Source organism: Amia ocellicauda, chromosome 9, assembly GCF_036373705.1.
Source record: "Amia ocellicauda isolate fAmiCal2 chromosome 9, fAmiCal2.hap1, whole genome shotgun sequence".
Classification (NCBI taxonomy): Eukaryota; Metazoa; Chordata; class Actinopteri; order Amiiformes; family Amiidae; genus Amia; species Amia ocellicauda.
Window position 1 is genome coordinate 19,623,749 of NC_089858.1, and position 22,500 is coordinate 19,646,248.

The 22,500-nt window shown below is 34.6% G+C and overlaps 1 protein-coding gene and 1 long non-coding RNA gene across 2 annotated transcripts in view; one reads left to right on the top strand and one right to left on the bottom strand.

The window, feature by feature from the left end:
* The window catches only part of LOC136758919 (uncharacterized), a 32,725-nt gene extending 11,192 nt beyond the window's left edge, over positions 1 to 21,533 (bottom strand). Inside the window, exons 1-2 of the long non-coding RNA XR_010819999.1 lie at positions 21,438 to 21,533; positions 21,101 to 21,206 (exon numbers count right to left, since the gene is read on the bottom strand). This is a non-coding gene — a long non-coding RNA (uncharacterized LOC136758919). The remainder of the gene's footprint in view (positions 1 to 21,100; positions 21,207 to 21,437) is intronic.
* The window catches only part of tshz3b (teashirt zinc finger homeobox 3b), a 40,120-nt gene continuing 38,823 nt past the window's right edge, over positions 21,204 to 22,500 (top strand). The window contains exon 1 of the mRNA XM_066713678.1: positions 21,204 to 22,050. The gene's annotated coding sequence lies outside the window, so the exon portion shown is untranslated. The remainder of the gene's footprint in view (positions 22,051 to 22,500) is intronic.

A 22,500-nucleotide genomic window follows, 5' to 3' on the forward strand; every position in this document is an offset into this window, starting at 1 on the left:
TTAATGTACCTTAAATATATGGTAATTTAACCAGTCAACACAGTTTTAAAATATTTAGTTTTATGAGTGTTAATACTGTACAAACAAGATGTACTGCAATGTTCCAAAGAATGTTTTTAATCACACAGGTGTCTGGATAATATGAACACATTGTGAAATGGTGAAGAGAAAAACAAACAAGAAACATCATCTGAATATAAATAACCTAATGGCATGTCAGTTACTTATTTTGAAAAGATTATGTTTTTTTACAAACTGAAGAATAACACATAATGAAAACATTTGCTTATCAATTGTGCTGTATGAATTAATTAGTCTAAAATATTATTACTTTATTTTCCTACCCTTTGTAACAACCCTTGTTTGTTGTTAATTCATTTTTTATTTAATGAATTAAATTGCCGAACATGTCTGTCAAACCTATGTCGCCCGCTTACTTGATCCACTGATTATGATTAAGCCTACATTTGTATTTCAATTAATTTAATACTCTGAAAGCGCAAGTGAATGATTTTATATCAAAAGTTTATATTGAGATGTACCTCAGTCCCTCAGTTAAAATGCATAATGTTCATGAGAGCTGCTTTTTGTCTTTAGAATTCATACAACCACACAACCTTAAATGACTTTCAGATATAAGGCTTGTTCCTTTACTATAAACCTGCCATTTTTAACAATACAGTTCATGTCAGCCTCTGTAGGTTAATGGAAAAGGGGATATTATGTCTGTAATATTGTAGGATAAATGATTATTGATTAAATAAAGGTTGAAATAATCATTAGCCTTCATCCATTTTACCGACTTCTGCTGACCTTTTTACTTCTCATTGAGGGATCAAATTTGATTTTTCCATACTATGATTTGATCATCTCACACATCTATTGGGAAAGTACAGCAGCATGGCTGGCTAATATTCACTGCGGGTTTATAGGGGTGGTGTGCTTCACAATATAACCCTTTTATTACAAATCAGCTTTTACACTAAGAATAGAGGCTGGAGGCTTGGCTATTGCATCACCTTACATTTCCCTGTGATTCTCAGATATTTATGATTTGGCATATTATACATGCTACATTGTACGTGATGCTATGCCTAAGGTTCTCGGCCATAGCCTTACCCAAGGGATCGTAAGATGCGAACCCAAGACCTTCCAATTTGAGCTCTGAGAACAAGTCATTTAATTATTTAATTAATCTTCCCCTATCATCCAGATAGCTATGTCTCCGACCAAAACAAACAGGAAAAAAAAAAAACATTGTACTATAAAAGCTAATAATACTAAAAAAAGCAATAAGGTTTAAGAAGATTTGGTTATGGCCTATTTAGTCATTTTTCCACAAAATATGGTTCATGTCAATATATGGCAACAAGATAAGTACATAATAAAGTCTAAGTACAAATACAACCTGACCCAGTGTATTAATTCTGTCTAGGTTTTAATATAGTTAGTTTTAAAATAAATTCCAGTAAATGTACTGGGTGGCATTAAAAAAATCTGGTCTTACAAGCTGCGTTCAATACATATCGACAAGTGCATAAGTTTATAGTAGTTATGCAATAGCAATACGTCATTAAAGAAACAAAGTTACCACCATGCACAATTTATATAACCTAAAGGACATACAGTGAAAATTATGTCAAAATCACACTCTTATATAAAATATTGCACCAATAATGTAATACATTATTATTAAATGTTTGGGGAAAAACATTCACACAGTTATATGGTTTACCTGTACATACAATGGTTAAATAATATCTGGGTAATTGATGGAATTCAACACTTATCCAATTAATTCATACATACACAATGACAAACTATCATAGCTGACTGTCAGGTCAAGGTTATTTTCTACATATATTCATAATGAGCAATGTTAAAGAGTGTGAAACAATGCTCAGAAATCAAATTAGAAGGAAAATGAAATGCAAAAGTTTTAAAAATGTAGATTAGAACAACAACAATCATCGTGTAATACAATTAAACCGGAACAATCATTTGTCAATAACTCTATAAGAGAATAGTGTAGGTCATCATGCATTCTCTCACTCTTTTTCTCACACACAGATACATACGTACATAGTACATACATACATATATACCAAGAGATGACAAAAGGCCTAGAAGACGACCACATAAAAGATGGGAAGATTAAATCATAAACTTTGCAGGCGTGACATGGAAAAGAGAAGCTGTAGATCGAAGTGAAAACATCTTGGGGAGGCCTTCATCCAGCAGTGGATTGATATAGCCTGATGGTGATGGTGATGGTGATCTATATATATATATGCATATATATATATATATATATATGTGTGTATATACACACATACATCAACCCACAGAGACATTTAAGATAGGAAAACGTTTTTCACCTTTGTTACACTGCATATTTTGAATAGTTTAATGGGGATGTTAATACTTTTGTCTTACGTTGCTCCCATGGTTGAAAAATCAAAACAAAACAAGACTTCCCCTAATGCATGCGTCTTCAAAATGTAGCTCTTAGAACCTATCTATTTATTGAAACATGCTTGATTTCCTTCTTAATATACATTTAACAAATTCCAGATCAAGCTAAACATCTGTATGCAATTAGGAGAATAAATCTGTTGTTTCTGTTCTGTTGTGTTTATTTAAAACCCAATGTTGAAATTGAACTCTGTTTATTGAAAGGGTACTGTGCTAAGGACTACTGTGCTGAATGTAATTTTAGCAGTAAGAATTTCTAAATCAAGGGTTTCTAAGCATTAAAGATTTCTATAAATAAATATACAAGCTTTGTGGATCAAGGATTCCTTTTCTCCTTACAAAAATGACTTCCTTTACATTTAACATTATTAAGTGTAACATGGATTTTTCTGAAGCTTTTATTTAATTGGCCTGATTTTCAGTTCTTGACAAATTTCACCCATCATTTACCCACCAGGGGAGTTATTACCTGCAGTTTCTCTGCACTGGAAAATATAAGTCACCAGTCTGTTTACAATTAAATAAAAGAATAATCGTACTTTTGTAATAGCATTTGCCATGCATGAGCTTTTGCTAGACCTCTTTTCAGTACAAAATGCAGTGATACAAAATATATGTTTTAAATACTCAAACGCTCACTTCATGTTGTGCTAGATAATGCTATTAAAAGCAGGCTTTTGATTATTAAATTTGGGAGTGAGTCTGGAAAATAATGTTTTATTTAAATTTCAGTAATGCCTTCAGATGACCAGTTAGAACATGCTCCATTGTTTCTCAAGCATATACGGTTATCATCTTTCACTTCTGGAAAATAACACCAACGGAATGCAACCGGTCAGATGACATCACAAAAGAAAGGAATGCTAAGCGGTGAAACTGGCACATAACTGCAAAACAGCAAATTTAAATGCTTGCAAAACACAATCTGTTTTTGTTATACATAGTTATCATGCAACATATGTTATCTATGGATTAATGTTGAAGTGTGTTAAATATATAGTATGATGTAACTCTCATGTTTTGGTTTGACCAAGAGTGAGTAATCTTATCTATATAACATGCACATTTTAGTAAAGGGGCCAATGTCCTATAATGAAGTGTGTGCCTGAATAATTCTGATACAGCTTGGAATATCATTTAAATCAGATTAAGAATACAGTTTCAGTGAACAACATGACTTGAAGTTAATGTAGTAAATAACAAAGGATTCTAACATTTAATTGATTCATGTTCCTACACTGAGATGTCCAATGTGTTTATTAAATTAGAAAACAACTTTGACAAACATTCACATTTCATAAGTTAATATAAAATATATGGGTGATACAGCTGCAAATTTCTTCAACCCAACCCAGGATTAAAGAACATGCTGAAATTTTTTGACAGGTATTATTACAATTTTAAAACATTTTTCATAGAAACTCTGAACAAAAATAAAATAATAAGGATTATACAAGGAAATACTATTCATTTTTTTAATTGAAATGACACAATGCTCTGTAAAATGTAAGGAAGATAACTGAAATCTGCCATCAGTAGAATAGTGTTTCATAACTGCACATACCCAAACACTTTTATGATGATGAAAACCATATGAATGTCAGTTTTGCAGTTTAAATAAGCATTTGCACAACTGGCAGGCAAGTTCGGCACACACGGCTGGTTAAAAAAATAATTAGTCTAAGCATTCGGGCTAACTTCCATTGCAAAGCTTGCATACTAACACCCTTCTGAAAGTTAACCTTAATTTACCGATTTCATCACTTCCACAGCTGGGTGACCTGTGTGGATATATTTTTTGCAACTGATCTGCATGTCACAGCATCGTAGACTCAATCATAAAAAAAGCAATGCTTTAATTACTATATATATATATATATATATATATATATATATATATATATATATAACAAATGTTTTTTGTGAATTAAAAATTTGCAGTGTAAAAAACACTGAAAAAAAAAATTTGGGAAAAGGAAAAGGCTTTTTTGTATATATATGTGTGTGTGTGTGCTTTTGAAATGTGTGATAAAGAGAAACTGAATTATTTAAATAAAATGTACAATTTTGACTTGCAATCTTTTACAGTTACTTGGCAATAAGCTGACAAAGGGTTGATGGCTATATTAAAAACTGAAAATCCATTCTATACATAAACTCTTGCTAATTCTTAATATCAAATGTAGTTCATATAACAATGAAATTCAAGAATTAGCAAGAGTTTATGTATAGAATGGATAACAAGAGGAAATGGTTCATGAGATAGTAAATACAGTAAATATTATTAAAGACCTCAATCCCAAGCTAATAAATCCCAACAGACCAGGCCTGCCAGAAGGAGAGTGTTTTCTCTCTGTTTTTGCGGCTTTCTTTTATTTAAATATTTCATACAGTTGTCTACACTCATGTGTAGTGTGAATTGTCATTTAGATTTCAAGTCTGTTTTAAAGTGGAGCACAGAATACTTTTTGTTAGAGAGGCCAGTCAGAGGGCCTTACTCTGATTTGAGCTGAAAAGGCGAGGACAACAAAGACTGATACCTAATGTAGTTTTTGTGTACTTCCTTCTGACTGTCATGTATTTCCCCAAAATAACTAACCGATTGGTGAGTGTAGAGGTTTTCTGACATTGTTATAAGATGTGATGTGAGTGAGACTTCCATTTAGCGATGTGATGTGTTTTTTTCAGTCAAATGGAGAGCCTGAGCAGAGGCTTTGGGATGTTTAACTGATCGGTTTGTTGCTGTCTCTACAATAGGCATAAGCAGCTCAATTTTAAAACACAAGCAGGGGGAGTCTGTGACCTTCCGTGCCCTGGACTCTGTGGACCGTGCAGTGAAAAGAGGGGCAAAAAAAACAAAAACAAAAACAAGTGCTGAAGTCTGGAGGAACTCCATATGCCCCAAGTGTCAGAATCTATATATTTCATCACATTATATGGAAAGAACCCGTGAGCCTCAATTTGTAATTAAATACATAAAGCTTAATTAGAAGTGCTTTTGAACAATAACAATTTTCTATAGTACACATATAGTATTGTACACTTTAATAGTATTGGAACTAGATTTTATTATTGATATTAATAGATACCCAAAACATCCATCTCCACTGTAGGAACAAACAAGCGTTTGCAATTTGCCTTGTCTCAACGTAAAATGGGTCAGCGGTACTGGTGAAACAATGCTTCAGATTCGATTGGGTCATTTTTACTCACGGATGTAAGTAAGCTGAGGTACATCTAATCCCCCACCAACCTTAAAATGAGAAGCAAAGCAACAGTAATTAGAAAATAAACACATTACTATTGAGTAACTCAGTTCAATTACAATAACAGCCTTTCCAAAGTGAGGCCGGGAACCATAATCATAACTAATATTTATTGAGGAATAAGCAGCCTGATTCTCATTCCTTTCTTGACACATTGGACCATACACATTATGTACAGAATACCAAAAAAGTCTTACTCTGCTGCTACGAAGCTTTTAAAGTGGAAAGGAGATCCCTCTGCACTGCATCGAGCACCTACCCTGTAATTTTCCTGGGATTTCCTCTGAAAACAAGAGCTCTGTACTCTCCAGGGAAAGACCTTGCTGCTGTGAAATAAAATGAAGTCCAGGGAAGCATTATACCACAGGGGTAAATGCAGATCTTATTAACCCCCAAGACTGTGAATATGTGTTGCTGAATTCATTAATATCTGGAATGATTTGGAATATCTATTGAGGAGTTAAAGTGGCCAAGGTGTTACGCTACAAAAGAACATATCACTTGGAATATCACAAAGTTTAACGTAGGCTTTGTAGGGATGTATAATTAGATGGGAAGTCAGATCTGAATTTGTGTAAAGGCATATGCAACCTATATGTGAACGATTGTTTTGCTATATACCAACCATTCTTGTCTTCCTACTGTGTTAGATGTAATACTCAAAACTGTGAAAAAGGAAACAATTAACAAATGGGTAAAAACAGAGAGCAGTGCTGTTTATGTTCCCCGATATGCTTCTGCAAATTTAGTCCCAGTGGGATTACACCCCTCTCGGTGAGGTCTTTGTTCCCCTTTCCAGTTTGCTTACTGACCCTCAGCACGTGTATTTGACTTGTGACCCCTGAATTTCCCTTTCTAAAATGAAGGCCATCTGACCAACACACACACCAATCCACTATGAGATAATGATTATCTTCCTCTGAATGCATGGATTTAGTCCAATTCACTAGACTGGGGCAGACTGCTGTGGTAGCCTGGGGAAGCCCAAAGGAATATTACTTCCTAATAGCAAAGCCACAGAGGAGGGCTGTAGCCAGTCCATAATCAACCTACTTAGCATTTAAACCAATAATTGGGAGTTGCAATTTACAGCTGAATCATTTAGAAAGAAGACCAGATACAGAAATTAGACTTATGCTTAATTCAAATACAACTCAAATTCTATTAAATGTATATGATTTAGTTTTAGTTTTCTTGGAGTAAGACAAACATATTTCATACATCATCTTCCTATATTGATTCTAATTCACCTGTTTTTTTTTTGTGTTTTTTTGTTTTTATTTTATCCACTCAAGATAACCTGAACAATAAATAAAACACAAAACTGTGTATACAAATATCATATACAAATATATATGATAACCACTGTTTGGCACTACTTTATTTATTGTTTATTGGTATCTTTGATTTTAAATAAATAAAATAACTCCCTTTCTCATTTTTATGTTTGTGTGTGTTTCTTCTATGGTCAGTCCACATTGTCAATATTTCAATATTGTAGAATTATATTCAATATATAGACGTGGCCGAAAGTATTGGTACCCTTCCACTTTTAAAAAAAACCTCAAAATTTTCCCTGAACTAAGTAGAAATTGACAAAAGTATTTGGTATCCACCATTATTTATTACACATTCAATAAAACAGAAACGTTGCTTTTGATTTATGATGTAACATATTACTTTAAATAGTAAAACCAATTAAAATGGCACGGACAAAAATATTGGGACCCTTAACCTAATATTTCATTGCACAGCCTTGTGCCAGACAATAACTGCAATCAAGCGCTATCTGTAGCTCTGAGTGAAATTTCTACACTTCTCAACTGGTAGTTTGGCCCACTCTTCTTGAGCAAACCGCTCCAGTTCTCTCAGGTTTGATGGGTGCCTTCTCCCAACTGCAAGTTACAGCTCTTTCCACAGATGTTCAATGGGATTTAGATCAGGACTTATTGAAGACCACTTTGGAACGGTCCAATGTTTTCTTCTCATCCATTCTTGGGTGCTTTTTGAGGTATTATACTGCTGCAGGACCCATGACCTGAGACTGAGACAGCTTTCTGACACTGGGGTGTATGTTTTGCTCCAAAATGCCTTGATAGTGTTCTGATTTCATCATGCCCTGCACAGATTCAAGGTACCCAGTGCCAGAGGCAGCAAAGCAACCCCAAAACATCACTGAGCCTCCTCCATGCTTCACGGTAGGGATGGTGTTCTTTTCTTTGAAAGCTTCATTTTTTTCCAATAAACATGGAGTTGTTGTGATTCACCAAAAAGCTCAACTTTTGTTTTGTCTGTCCAAAGGACATTCTCCGAGAAGGACTGTGGCTTGTCCACATGCATTTTGGCATTTTGGCTTTTTTGTGTTTCTATCTTAGAGAGAGGTCTTCTACCACGGAGCCCATTTTCATTCAGACAGTGACAGATGGTGCGACTTGAAACTGTTGCACCTTGAGCTTGAACGTCAGCTTGGTTCTTGGTTTGAGGTTCTTTCTCCACCATTCCAACAATCCTTCTCTTCATTCTTGGGTCAATTTTCCTCTTACAGCCACATCCAGGGATGTTGGCTACAGTCCCATGGGCCTTAAACTTCTTAATAATATTGTCAACAGTTCTCACAGGAACATCAAGCTCTTTAGAGATGGTCTTGTTGGACCATGCTTGGCTATTAGCTTCTTTCTAACCTCCTCAGACAACTCTCTGGTTTTTCTTCTCTTTTTCATGTTCAGTGTGATACACACAGTGACACAGAGTGAATACTTTTCTCCATTTAAACTGGCTGAATGAGTGATAATGCGATTGAAGACACCTGTGATACTAATTAAAGGAGAATGGTCTGCTTGAGGTATCACTACAATACAATGATTTCATATAACTTCTAAAGGGTATCAATAATACTGTCCAGGCCATTTTAGAATGTCTTTACAGAATAATCAAGAATTCAGTTATTTTCAGTTTTCTTGCTTTGTTCCACTGCAAACCAAAGACATGCATGTATGGATAACAAAAGATCTTTTAATTTCAACACTTTTCAGGGCAAATGGTGCATTATTTGAATAAAATGCAAAACCAATACTTTTGACCATGTCTGTATACTTTGTCTGCTTGATGAAGCAGTAGTAGCAACTATATTAGTAATAATTAATAATGGAACCACAGAACAAAGATTTTTCCCAAACCTGACTGGATTCCACAATCTACTGAAATTATTTAAATAAATATATTTTAACAGCCATCTTTACATTATTCATTTTGCCAGTCCTATCTCCTGCATTTAGGTGTGATGTAAAATGGAATTCTGAAAACAAGAAGTATATTACATATGTGATATCAATGATACTGCCAGACAGAAAACATATAGGCATTGGTAAAATTTTGTCAGCTTAGATCAAATCTGCTTCTCACTGTATACAGTAACCATTGAGTTGTAAAGCAAAATGTAAGCCCTTCAGGCATGAATATACGCACTCATACATAACTGTATTTTGGTTTAAATTTACAAGGGTCAAGTTAATATAAAATTATTCAGCTTATCAGCTAACACAATTTGGCAAATGTAGAGTTGTGTGTGACAAAAGTTTAGTTGCATACATCTAACATGCCTTTCATTATAACTGAAGTGATTTCTTTGCAGCCACTAATGGGTTGAAAGAGTATATGCAAGACAGCAAACTGGCCCAGCCATATTTTACTAGAAATTAGTACCCTTGTAATGCGGAAGATATTGAGAATGTCAAAATGGAAATATGTCTACACTCCACCCTTTTCCATTAACTTCATCTATCTCAGTGTTCCTCTAATGAAATGGATCTCCTTTGGTGTTGGGAGAAATAAAGTTAGAGAAATGACATTATAAAATAAACACAGATGGACTAGCTTTTGCAGATTGAAGTGACAACAGAATGTCCGATGATTGGTATCTATAACCTTCAGTCTCTACAGGGATCTTCAATATTTATTTATTTATTTATTTATTTATTTTTGAAAAGGCAGCTTATTATAATTATTGGTGATGTATCCTGTTTCTACCCTGGACTCCCTTAGCACTCAGCCTGGGTTTGAACCTGAATTACTGAGAGTTTCATGTTTAACGAGTTGGGAGGTACAACTCAAAGATGTAGTGTTTAAAAACATCAGGCATAATTAATAAGGTTTGCTAATTAAAATGTCGAATAATTCACATGGAAACTGGATACATACTTTGCTTGTAGCACTGCACAGGAGATAAGAATTAAGAAACTAGTCTATTGCATTAGATAAAGTCCAACTTGGTATACCAAATTGGAAAAGATAATAATAATAATAATAATAATAATAATAATAATAATAATAAGTATTATTATTAAATCAGATTAATAACAACAAAATAACAGTAAGAAAAGTGTTCTGGTTTCAAGAATGTATTGTAAATATTATGCAGATAGAACACAGCATATATGATGACTATCACACTTCCATTTGGCTTTCAAAGTAACTGATTTTGAAGCCATATTTTTTTCAATGACACAGAATCTGTTTAGTGAAACAGTTGCTCGCCAGTTCTCAATAGATTGAGCAGCCAAGAGGTCTCTATTTACAACAATGCCATTAAGAGTAAAGTGCTAGAAGGGAGAATAAACTAGAAAGCCCACTGTGTCACAGCACATTGCTCTGTGTTTGTTTTGAATCTTATTATTTTGAGAACAGCTGACATTTTTGCTCAGTATAAAAGTATGCTGCCAAATCATGAGCTATTATAATTACAGGCTTGCACTTGGCAGCCTATCTTATAATCATTAAAATTATTGTTATAACCCTGTTAAGACTGCATATTGATAGCTTTGCCATTACCTGCTATATGTATGTTCTGCGCTAATAAATTAATTCATTGAAAATATTAGCTTATATTAAAACCAATGTGAAAAAAGAAGCATCTATTTTCTCCTTCAGACCACTCTAAGCAAAACTACCCTTGATTCAATGTCCATTTTTAACTTTATTTTGTAGATTGGTGCAGGACATACATAGTGCCTGACATTTTCTAAAATAAAACAAGAAGAAAAGAAAAATGATGACACATATAGCTTCATGTATTTCTCCAGACTTCCAAGACATTCAGGAAGGAAGTGCCGGTCAGGGCAGAGAAGGCTTTTCTGCACAATTGCAATTCTGAACAGCAGTTGCTCTATGTTAATTATTACATAAACGCCTGGATGTAAATTGCTGAAGTTAATACCATGTTGGGCAAAATGAAGCCAGTTATAAATTAACCACATGCATCCATTCCTATTATGAGTTGAATCTGAAAAGACATTTCTGAATTCACTGGAAGGAAAGAAAAAGGAAGTGGCTCTGATTTTCACGCAGTAGCTCTTCCCTATAATCATAGCTCCAGACATGTGTCAGGCAATATGTTTATCCTGAACAAATCAGAGAAATGAATTCAAATTGGACAGTGCACCAAGGCTAGGCATTGCCTAGAGTATAGAGTGCCTTGAAGGGGACCAGCTATGCAGTGTCAAAAGCACTGGGTTAGCCATGTAGAGAAAAGGAGTAAAGATCTCACAAACATAGATTGAAAACTAAAAATGGGTTAACTGACTCACCCAGATGCAGACGGCCTGAACCGATTGTTAAGCATATCGCTTGCAAAACAATAGTGTGCAGGCTACGTCATGTAAATCCTGTCGGCATTTTTGCAAATGCCCTCAAAACACATAGTTGCAAAAGTAAATCAGCACATTTGCCTTATTAAGTTAAGACATTGTCTAGCTATTTGCATGTGGAGACATATGGCTTTAATGAGCGATTTACTTGGCTTCAGTTTCAATAGTTAATATATTTGTTTCTTATTTTCTTGTTTAAAAGGTGAAATGATTCTTATGGTACAGATTAGGAATATGAATTTACCCATATGAAATTAAAGTTAACTTAAAAATCATACAATGAGAACTCAAAAAAGTGGACATGTCTCAAAGATAGTGGTTTGACAGTACAGGTCTGGATTGTAAATATACATTTATACGGACAAAAACCTCAAATTAGAAAAAATTTAACAAATTAGGATCCAGATGTGTTCAAGTCTTTGACCAACCCAACACTTACAAATTACAAAAACATTTATTTTGTATATTTTAATCTTGGTTGGACAGTTTATTTATTGTTCCTATCCAATAGAAGTCTATCATCAACACTTGTAATCTGCAAATTGGTGGTGGTGGGGGGGGTCAAGTTATTTCAGTAACCCAGGCCAAGATATCTTACAAGTATTAAGAGTTCAAAGTCACTCTTTTTTATTTAAGCCTAGATTAATTTTTGCAACATCTATTTAACAGAAAACTTGAATGTCTAATTTCAGGTAACATTGGTCACCATTATCCTACATTTAAATAATAATAATAATAATAATTACAAAAACATTAAAGAATTACATTTTGGCAGCTCAGCTTTTTCCCTATTGTTTTTCTGTTTCACATCTAGGTAAACATTTGTTCCACTTATCATTTCTGAGCAAGAACATGAATCATAAGACTTGCGGAAACCACAATGACAGCTGTTGCTCATTAAAAGCAGTATTACTGATATAAGATGCTGCTAGCAAAGTTCCTTCCAGAAACCATTCCTGTTTACCATACACCATAAATCAGATGGGAAACAGCGTGCTGGGAGCTTCACCCAGAGTTTATTTAGGGGTGATTAAATCCAACCTAACGCACCATAGTACTGATTTTATGGGGAAGAAGGAACATTGGAATTGTATTATATCTCCCAGTGTTTTTTTTTTTTTTTTTTTTATATTTTGTCCATAATAAGGTTTATGTTGCTTAAAAGTTATTGTGTGTTATTTATTCATTTGAAGGGGCAGGAAGCTGACATAATTTCGAAATTAAAAATAAATAAATCGGAATGTAATGCCTGCATTCCACATTTCCTAAACACTTATTCATTTATTTTTATTTTCTTTAGCTTTAAAACTATTAGTATTTCCCCAATTCATTGGGAAGAGATGGTTACCTCAAATTATTTTACTAACAAATGAAAATAAAAAAGATTCGACTGAAATTGAAACTAGATTGAGCTAGAATGGTTCCAAAGTTATTTTTCTATTGTTTGCCTCATACTACTGCTTTTAAAACTATGAGAACAGAGTAAAATTAATAGGATGGGTTAATATATTAATTTTTCAGTGTCCGCAAAAACATAAATCAAATGGAGCAAAAGACTAGCTAGTGTTTTGACTAGTTCGACCCTCTTTGACCTCTGCCAATTTTTATCTCATTTTTGTTTAACTTTGTAGATCAGACTTTAATTTTGAAGCAGGTTCTGAAGACAGTGATGTATAGGTTACATCAAGGAGAGCTTAAATTACCCACTCCCCTGTGATTTGAGGCTAGGGAGTTCCATGACCTAGTAACAGACAGAGAAAGAGGGGTGGTCAGCACTTGGCCTCTCAACCCTGCAAGCTAGCATCTCAGTGTGGAGTGGATAAAAATCAAACCTACACTTGGCTGTGTTACACTGAATGCGGTTTTCTTGGCATCGGCCTAACATGCATTTTTCGATTTGTGTTTTCTAAAGCTTCAAGAAAAATATCATTGAGTTACTTGTATTTTTGATGTTGGTTTCTGTTCATGGTAATACAAAACAAAATGACATCTTTAAAAATGTCTGGCAGTCAATACATACATTTACTTACTGGTTTTAAACACTATTTAAAGCTATTACGATTATAGGTGTGTGTGTGTGTGTGTGTGTGTGTGTGTGTACATGCCTGTATTATTTACTGCATACTATCTCTAACTCTAAGCAATGTGTATAACTGCTAGCAGGCCTATGTCATAATGTGAATTAGCAATCAAATGTTTCTTAAAAGTTTCTCCCATACTTCAAGAAAAGCCTAGCTCTCCTAACCCTTGCAGTATTCATCACGTGCATGTGTGCCTGTACCCTAGGTCTGTTTTTACAGTCTACTAAGAACAAGTGTCCCATGAAGATGTGCGTACCACATCAACGCCCAGCATGCCTCAGCCATTCCCATGTAAAGCCCCTATGATCATAGCCTGCAAACATATCCATCCAGTACCACAGCACTGCAGAGCTGCATATATTTCCCCCCCCCTATTTTCCTCTCTCCCATTTTCCTAGCAGCAGAATAAAACCACAAGCACATCTTCCACACTAAACCGCAAAATAGGTTTGGCACCTCCGTCTCTTAGGAGTCTGGGTCTTGGAGTACTGTTATCACATGACCTACACGACCCGGGCACAGCTCAGCTGACCCCGTCTCCAACACAGGAGTCTATTGCAAGGACTCCCTCGGGAAAGATGCTCAGAACAGCAGCCATCATTAACCCTTATGCGTTTTAGATGTTATATCATATACCCAGTAATAAAGGCTTTATGGAAGTATTCGCTGCTATCATCTGCAGTCAATGAAAGTGTTCTTTTCTCTGCCTGTTAAAGTGAGCTACCCTTCCCCTTTGCAAGGTTTCCAGAGCACTTCCTACGACTAGTCTACTAAAATGGAAAGCACTGAACTGTGCTCTGCTACTGTACACCATAACTCGTCTATGCTGATATAAATAGAACATAAAAAGAGCAATACTGGCTACAATCAAAATACATTCATAGGATGGAATACAATATTGCAAACCTACTGATCTTTATTTAAACGCCTGTTTGTATCCTGACTTGTAATCCCCAAAGAACTGTGAAATTGCTGCTAAAACAAAAGGCAAAAACCTTGGATGATTAGCTTACATGACAAAGCTCCATGTTGCCAATGCCCTGGTATCTGAACTAAAGGAAACATTTAAATGCCTTGGGATCTGGGAACATTTACATTGTATATGTGTTATTAGTAATGAACCACATACCTTGAATACACTGATTTTGTGAACGTAAACAAAACAATAAAAAGAAACGTAGGCCTACAGCAGAAATGCAACCTGGTACTTAGGATATATTTCCCATCTACTTCAGAGATTGAAGGCTCTAAATATAGGCCTCTATAAGACCTGTTTGTGCAACAAGTTCATTTCATTTTATTTTATTATATAAATGATGTTATGATGTCTAAAATCAAAATGCACCATTACCTTCAAAATTGGACTGATTCCCCTCTATTCTCCGCAAACCTCAAGGGTCAATTTGAAAGCGGACTTATTTCAATGTATTCGTCGCCGAAATAGTTTTTAAGGCGCCGGCTCCAACAGAAACTGGCGCACCCATTTATGACATGTGGCTGGTTTTCATTGCCACTTGAGAACTGTTAGGACGCAAACTGTTCAGTCACAAACGAAGGATAAAGCATGTGTCTACCTTATAAGTAACATTACTAGAGAGCTGTAACCTTAAAGGAAATCATTAAACCTGTGCAACTAATGCGTTTTATTATAGGTGTGAGGGTAACCTAATAAGCAAGCTGTTGCTGCTTGGCATTGCACCTTTAATTGGCATGGCACACTGTTGCTTTTTGTTCCCATTGCATCGGGAATGTAGTGCGGTGGTATGTGACCAGGTTTCAAAGTCGTATGATGTAGGCTATTAGTTTGTCCAAAAGGCTTGAGCCGAAAATATTACAAACTGAATGGGACAAGTAGAAAACCCACTTATTCAGAGCCGTGTGTCTTATTTCATTTTACCTCTTTAAGAAAATTCCCAGGAAAAAAAATGCTCCATGACAGGTGTTTTATTGCGGTGGGGAGAGATGGCTCGACTTGCTGAAAGCGTCCCTTTTGGTCCAGCAGAATAAGGCTCAATAAAATGCATTTAACCGAGACGCTTTATGTTTGAACAAGGTGTGCTTGCCTTATATTTATTCTCTACAATAAAACAGACAGTGCATGCCAGAGCCAATTACCATTTTTAAATAAATACATTTAAATAAAACATTAAATAAACATGTAATTTGTTCCCCAATATCATTGTAGGTGTTATTACCCTGCGTTAAAAACAAAAAAATAAGTGATTTAGGTCACACCATGTTTTTAAACTTCTGAATTATCAGTTATTTGGAAATCTGCAATCGTCAATGAATTACATTACATTACATTTCACGCAATAATAATAATAATAATTATTATTATTATTATTATTATTATTATTATTATTATTATTATTATTATTATTATTACTTACTTACTTACTTACTTACTTACTTACTTTCTGTTTTCCCGAAATATGTTTGAAATACGATTTGGTAATGGCAAAAAAGATGGCATTTAAAACAAAAGCAATCAGCCTTTCTATTTCATGTTGTAAATCATTAAAGATGGGGTTTAAAATTAAAAGTGTGAAAAAGCGGGGGAAGGGGAAACAATTGGCTCAATATTTATTTATATTGTTTGCAAATTAAATGCAGGTATACCTGACACTAAAAGTAACTCAATTGCAGTAAGTAATCTCAGAAAACCTTGAACAGTGTTTAAATATTATTATTGATATTATTATTGATATTACAGGGATAAGGAGAAGGCAAATTGAGCGAATAACTGAACAACACCAAAGATTGCTTGAATAAGAATAAAGGTAACATATTATTAAAATACAAAGCAAAACAAGTTGGTACTGTAGTAATTACCATGAGTGAATATTTTATCGGATAGCAGAAATATGATTAATTTACAATGTAAGAAGCTGCGTCCTCCACGGACACTTTGGGGGAAAAACTGATATTATCTCACGTTGTAAAAGTGATTCTGATTGGTGGGGTTAGACAGGAACATTTATAATATTTTTCTTTTGGCAATGAAGTAATTTAGCAATGTCATCCCCATGTTACAGCGCTACATCAAGAGCCCGAAACAGGTCCCCTTTACTGACAAAATCTACAACCAAAAAGATTAAAAACTATTGTCTTGGGACCCTTTAATATTACGTTGAATACTATGCATAATTGCCATCACTTTTTATATTACTTTTTTTTCGCAGAGATAAAATGACTAATGCCTGAGACCCGTATACTTTATTACAATGCGCTTAAATATGCTGGCAACCTAGTTGTTAAGTAAACATGTGACTATCCTCATAGATAGTGATTGTTCTTATTATAACATTTGAAAAATTAAAAATCAAAGCACCTGTTTAATATATAAATGTACAATTAACTGTAAATATAAGTCCTAATGTCGGTTTTACTATTTTTGACAATAGGTTGAGATACATTTTTTAGACTTTAGAACCCGGTGTGTAGATCAAATTAATGAGCCTGCGAAATAAATGGGAATGGAAAAGTTATTTTCATGTGTAAGGTGTGTAACCACTATATATTAACAACTTCTACAGTATTTTTAAGAAGTAAAAAGATAGAATCTCAGAGTTCTTTAATTTTGATAGGCTAAAGCGTTTTAGCCTATACAGGCTATATAATATTAAATCTCATAGGCATTTTTTCTTCAATGCATAACCCACGTTGCATCTGAACAAAAAGGAAATAAAGATTGATATGTGTATTCAGATAAAAAAAGTCACAAGTGAGCTAAATGTGGGTGACAGTTAATGATAGTCGACAAGAATATAAACCCAGTGTCATTAGTCAACAAAACTGCGTGTGGAAAAGTTACAAAAAGTTGTTTCTCTTTCTCTCTTTTTTAACCTTAACGAGACATGTCTAACAATTTTTTGAATGAACAAAAAGTAATAGATGCAATAAGAAGCTAAATCAATAATCGAAGCAGTCAGATAGTAAATGTTTTTAGGAATTACTACTTGCGGTGTGATTAATAAAATATGTAAAATATATCTGTAATATATAATTAAAATATGATAGACTTCAAAGTACTCCTTGAATCATATTTCTTTCATTATTATTAAGCCATACAGTTAGAAATGTGTGTACCTAATACAAATATGCTTTTTTGAAGTGAAAAGTTCTTGCGTCTTGAAGTCAAATTCTTTTTTTTTTAAGTCATAATTAACAGTAAATAAATTAATCTCAGACTCATCAGTACATATGTATTGCAATATTGATTGATATTGCCTTGACTCAGCTGCGGAACTCAATGAAAAGGGAGACTGCAACATGTTGGCTGAATTTAGTTTAGATTAAGCAGTAGCCAAGAAAACGTTTTTTCTTTTTATGTTTTTTAAGTACAGAAACTTGGAAAATGTACAATATGATATTAAAATCATAAGTGTAGTTTTAATCGTACATTTATTAAACCTCTTAAAAATATTGAAAATCGTATAATTAAATATAGAGGCGTTTAGCTAACATTGAATGATTTGATCATTCTTACATTTCAGATTACATTACCCAAAACCACCCCCCCAAGAAAAAAACAAAACAAACAAAAAAAACCTATACGTGCCAAATGTCAACATTTGTGGCATCTTATAAAGACTTCCCATTGCCATGATTAGTGTGGAAATTAAGCTTTTCTTTTTTACTTCTCTAATCCTTATGCTATCGGATTACTGTTTTGTTTCCAGTTTTCCTGCAGATGAACTTGAATATCCTTGTTTTAAAACTGTTCATAGTGCACTTGTTTCATCGACCTAGGGTTAGGTTAATGGGATATTTTAAATACAACACTAATTATTACAGGGCAGGTTTTTCAGAAGTTCAGTTTATTGAATCAAGCTTCATTATACATATTACATTTGAAATATGTAGCACATATACAGACATTAAGTAGATGTTGGACAGCTTCCCTTTTTGTTATTTTGCCATATGTTATCTGTGCGCTAGTAAATCAAGACTACTGAAAAATGTCCCCCCAACTACTAATAAACTTGTTTTAATACAGCTTATGATCTCCCTGCGTTACTTTTCCATACTAAAATCACACCAGACTGTAAAATATTAAATATTAACATTCATATTAAGTTAACAAGTACGAGAACATGCACACTTAGGCTAATAGAATTACAATGAACAATACAACTATTTCCTGCACTTCACATATCATTGTGGTTAACTAGGATTTTTTTTTTTTTTTAACTAAACATTCAAATGTAGTGATCTGTTAACTAGACTAAACATTAGATTTGAAATACGAATTACTACATTACTAGATTATATACATCCGTTCAGGTTTTCCAATTCTAATCATAACATACTGACTGACAGCAAAGACTGCTGTAGGGGGCATAATTTGGTCTACTCATTTTACTTTTATTCTTTTATCATTATTGTTCTTGATAATGTCGTCCACTTCAGGTTTCCTAACGTCACTGTTATATTGTGAGGTGAGACCTTTCCCACCATTTCAGTCCCCCTTTATAGCACTTACCTGAAACAGGCCCAGCTCTGCTGAAAACCCCCCATAAAACAAACCCAACTGAGATCAAGGTGACTGGGAAAACAAAACAAAACAAAAAAAAAACAGAATGAAGTAAAATTAAAACTCAGGTTTTAAATCATATCTGACAAGAAGGCAACAGCGTACTGATACATTGTGAATGCTATACTTCATGGTATAGTGTTGGAGATGTTTCTCTCTCTCATACACACACACACACATATATATATATATATATATATATATATATATATATATATATATATATATATATATATATATATAGTTTTCATTATTAAGAACTATAAGTAGTACATTGAAATTAAACATAATACAAGGATAGGGTCCATACTCGATAGGTTTCTTTAAACTTATATATATATATATATATATATATATATATATATATATATATATATATATATATATATAAACTACAATATAACATTTCAAAAGGTGTGTTTAATAAAGAAATACATAAAATGAGAGTTTATACTAATGTGTCTTTTGATGGTAGTTCGAGTTATTGTAGATAAAACAAAAATAACGAAAAAATGCATCCCTCACTTCCCTTCACATTTCAAAAGGGCTTATCACAGCAAAGCGACTACCTCGATGAATGCAATAGGTTTGAAGGACAACTACACACAAAAACATATCGTCAGGCAATCACTTAGCGTTATGAAAAAGAACACATCTTTATACAAAAGTCATTGGCCGACATACTTATGAGTGAAAAAGTGCATGTCATACTTGAGAACCTTAAGAATCAAAAACGTTAATCATACACAGGAATGTGCCAACACTGTGCGACTATTCAGGTTAATGGGTTATACTAAGATTCATTTTCTTTATGTGTCTCCCCATATTCAATACATAATCAAAGTTAGTAAATGTGCGTGCTTATAATGACACACACACACACACACACAACCTATACATGGGATGTAATATCTAAATGTTTGACAACAGTAAGGAGATTAACTTAAGTAACTTTTTACTCTTAAAAAAACAACAGCCTGAAATAAACAAACCACAACAAAAACTTTATGAAATTGCTTAATTGCCAAAAGCCCAGTACACCTGTACAACACGACGTGTATATATGCTTTTACAAATAAGAGTTTCCAAAAGATGCTTAGTGGCGCAAACTGTTGCTTATATATTTTATAATACAATTAGAAGTATGCATAACTGTATTTTCTTTTTACTTCTCGCTTTCATTTCATAATATAAGACGTAGACTATGCACTCCAGATACAATGCATAGGTTCGGTTTAATGCTCCATTATGTGAACCCCATGTGCTGCACAATACAAATAAAATCAGAAAAAACCCAGTTTATTTAAATGTACAGTTGTGCTTTCAATCTCGTAAATCAGGTTCAGTCGTGCAGCAGATAATAGCAGCGTCCAACGAAATAAGCATTAAATAAAAAAAGAAGAAGAACACTGGCGTTGGATATGGTTTTTATTTAGAAATCCAACATCTTATAACCTATATAATCTAATGACAGTTTTCATTTCTCTCTGAAAAGTTGCTGCTAGTATTTCAAGGTGTTTTTTCCTTCTTAATATTGTACTACATTTACTGTAGTATTGCCCTACAGCTACCCATATCCTCCGAACTAAACCAAGTAAATGAACTTCAAGGACTGCATCACATCTCCGCTGAGGCACTTTGTTTCTAGCGATTAAAAAATGAAAATCCCCTGCATTTTGGACCACAGATCCCGTCTCTGTTGTGCCTGATGTGTCGGCGAAGTTGCACGGGTTTGCATTGCGCCCCGCAGTCTCTGTGTTGTCTGCTGTTGTCGCTGCAATGGGCAGCCAGTGTGACACTGATGGATGCGCCAATGGTTAGACGGACAGATGTTTGGGCGGATCTAACGGCATGCAATGCTATAGCAGCACACAGAGAGAGAGAGAGAGATTGGGCTAAAAACATCCCGAATCAGTGAAAGTCAGGTCTTTCTCTTCCCAACACAATCCCTGGCTGGCTGTGGCACAAGGAGCGGATATCTCTCCCTATTCCTACCCATGTTTGATCTGTGACTACTGGTGTGAGAAGAGACCAGCGCAATGTCAATGGCATGGGATTGAACACATCTGGCAGCAGAAGCAGAATTTGACAACTCACCATTTTCTTGTTGGCAAAGAAATTATTCGTCATTTTTTCCCGTCCCAGACAGTAGCCTTTCCCCCCCCCAGGGAATGGACAGTTGCGTTTTTTTCCTAAGGACGATCTGAAAAATACGGACAACTTATCCACCTTTTTTTTTTTTTTTTATTATTTTCAAAAGTGTTTCCTGTAACTTGAAAAAAGAAGAAAAAAAACCCAGTAATAATTAAAAAAAAAAAAAAAAAATCAAAACGTCTTATTAAGATGTAAAGAAGCTGCACCGATACATTGGTAAGGTATGTGGAATGATTCCAAATCTTGAAGGATGGGGATGTTTGGAGGATTTTGATCTTACCGTAAAAAGTGAGAGCTTTCTTTTTCCCTTCTGTGTTCAGAAAAAAACAAAACATCAAGGAGATTGTTTGTTACTGGTTTTGGTGTCTGACTCTTTTTAAGCGAAGACGGCATCTGAGTGCAAGGAAGTCGCCTCTGATTTGCTGTTCCTGTCTTTAAATACCTACTATCAGCCACACAAAGAAAGGGAAAAACTGCTATTAGCAGCCAAGAAAGTGTTTGGCAAGAGCTGCTGATCCATGTTCATAAAGCAGTTGAAACACAGTTAGGGTCCATCCCCTCTTTCTGATGTACATTATTACAGCCAGGGACACCCAATCAAGCACGTATCTCATCGATTCAGCCCGCTCTCTAATGGATTGTGTATCTGCACTTGGGCAAAATAACCCTGTGAGCCAGTCTATCACAGGCAAGTCTATCTATTCCTGCTGATATTTTCCTTTCCTGTCGTGAAACCCAGAGCAATTTTCACATCCAGTGCGAAGGGGGCTGCAAGTCACTTGGATTTTCATCTGATGGCACCAACAACGTACACAATTAGACACTAGCCTGGTTTTCAAATTGCGTCTGTTAATTTGGGAACACAGATTTCACATGGATAATCATCTGAGCAAGTGAGTATATTCTTGATTTCATAATTAGTTCTTTCACTTTAGGTGGAGTTGAAACTACATAGTGATGTGTTGAATAGCAGCGTAGCCACACATACACACCAACATACATACATGCACACACACACACGTCTAACATGTCAGCATGAACTGATGCACGTCTTCTGCAGCATTTGCGTGCTCATATTCAGATCAGTCCAGTGTTTTACGTTCTTTTTCTTCATTACATCATTTTTTTTTCCCCTCCAGGCTGTACTTTGTGCTTCATCATTTCATTTTATTGAAGCCAGGTAACGTTATGGTAAAATAAAACACAGTTACAGCCTCAATAAAAGTCACTCAATGAATCAACGACTATCGTTAGCCTGCGGTAAGAAGATGCATGTTGCACACATGCCATAACAGTTCGAGGTGCAAGGAGTTAATGTGACAGTGCTAGATGTTTTGCCCCCT